This window comes from Sarcophilus harrisii, chromosome X (assembly GCF_902635505.1).
Source record: "Sarcophilus harrisii chromosome X, mSarHar1.11, whole genome shotgun sequence".
Taxonomy (NCBI): domain Eukaryota; kingdom Metazoa; phylum Chordata; class Mammalia; order Dasyuromorphia; family Dasyuridae; genus Sarcophilus; species Sarcophilus harrisii.
Window position 1 is genome coordinate 7,988,681 of NC_045432.1, and position 2,163 is coordinate 7,990,843.

Consider the following 2,163-nt stretch of genomic DNA (forward strand, 5'->3'; position numbering starts at 1 on the left):
CAATTAATTGTGGTGGCTAAGGCACTAAGTGGGAAGAGTGGAAGACCACAGTGGCTTGGCTCTACATAGTGCTCTAAAATGTGTACAGTTGTTTCAACACACTTTGTCATTTAAGCCCCTTCTTAATCTAAAGAGAAAGGATTCTGCAGATATTCCCCTTTGGGAGAAAAAGAGACTCAGACCTAGAGGGATTAAATGAGCTGCCCAAGCTTACAAGGATTAGATGGTGGAGATTAGTATTGAAATGCAGAAAAAAGAGTCCATGGATTACACTCTATTCATTTGAAATCCAAGTGATTAGGAAACCTGTGGTACCATCAACTGAAACAGACAAGATATAGGGAGAGGTTTCGACATGTAGAAGTTTTAGATGAGTTTAATCTGAGGCATATTGAGGTGGAGCAGCAGGCTGCTAGAGAAAGGAGCCTGAAGCTCTGGAGGCAGAACAGGATGGGAAATATTGACTTGGGCATCATTCATGTAAAGGTGGTGCTAAATGTGGGCAGGAGAGATGAGACTGTCAAAGGAGAGAATATGGAGACATGAGTTAGGAAGAGTTAGGAAGTTATGAAGAATTCTGATTAAACAAACTTTTGGAAGCTGCTCTGACTGTTAATCAGACACGATATATGACGATGTTTCTATGCACAAAATGTTTTCTGAGGCAATGATCATAGAACCCAAACCACAGACTATCAGACATAAAAAGGAATTCAGATGATGTAATCCAAGTAAGTGAGGAGGTTGGGGAACACAATCTGATTTCAAATCTGGATTGTCTGGACCAAGAATTTCACAAGAAATGGTAGCACTTGATGGGGACAGATTTTCAGATGAGGAAACTGAGGTCCAAGGAAAGAGTGAAAACCAAAGTCATACAGCTAGTTGGTGAGAGTCAGGGCTAAGTCAGTACCAAGGTGTCCTCTATTTCCAGTATAAGGCTATATAATTCATAATTGCTCTTTGAAATGAGGACTCTGAGTTGATAATCAACATGGTGCTAAGAAACCCCCTATGCCAGGAGGGGCAAGAGAAAAGGAAGGTGTGAGGAAGCTCTGACTTAGCAGCCGTGTCTCAAAGTAGTGGTGCTTAATAAAATGCTCACTGTTGGCAAGAGAAGGCAACCTGCAGGCTATCAGCCAGTTCTGTGGGATTACAAGTAGGAGGTAGATGGGAAGTGGACTGTTGGTTTCTGTATATGAAACCAGGATTGTGGAGACACACATTTCCCTAGTTTCCCAGGAACTGAGCAAAGGCAGCCTAGACTTGCTCCTCCCGGGGAGAATGGGGAGGTTAATTTGGGGGGAAAACTAGATATAAGTGCTGCTAAAAATGCTCTTCTTCTTCTACTTTGCTCCTCTACAAATGATCAAACCAGGTTTATCTACAAATCCAGTTAAAGGATCTTTAAGTTATATCATATTTCTATACACACATTTATATGCAATATTATATATATATATATATATGTATATATACATATACATATCCATAGGTGCATATGTGTAAGTGTATCAGTCATTTGGATAGCAAGACGAAGGGGTTACCTACCATGCAAGAAGGGAGTGTGGAATCAAATAGGGGATACTTCAGTGTCCCCGCCAAGAAAAGCCTAAATGGGGTCACAAAGAGCAGGACAGGCTTGAAAGTGACAGAACAAGGTGCAAGAGGGATTAGGTAAATTCAGCTGGGTCAGAAGGCGGGAACAGGAACAACAGGTATAAATTGTAGACACCTAGTTTGCCTGAGGTGTGGAGGTGGGGTTCTTCCGAGGCTGCTGGCGGTTGTTTTCAGATAGAGAAGGGGATGATGTATTTTCATTCATTCATTCACGCACCCTCCGTCCATTCCCCCCCCCCCCCCCCCATCCATCCGTCCGTCCATCCAGTAGCATTCGCTAAGCACTTGTTGCGTTCTAGGCACAAAAAGCCAAGTTCTTTCTTTCAAGGAATGATCAGTGTATGGAAAATAGGTGACTACACATCTGGAGCAGCGGCTCTGTGCCCTAGCCTGTGGTAGCTGCTGTAGTGCGGGGCAGGTGAAACGATCCGGGTCAGCAAGGTGCGGGGGAGGGGGGGGAGAAGGAGGGAGGAGGGAAGTCTTCCCCTTTCCCCTCCCCCTCACGCCAAGCCCGGGCGGAGCCAGTGCGATCCTACTCTCGTC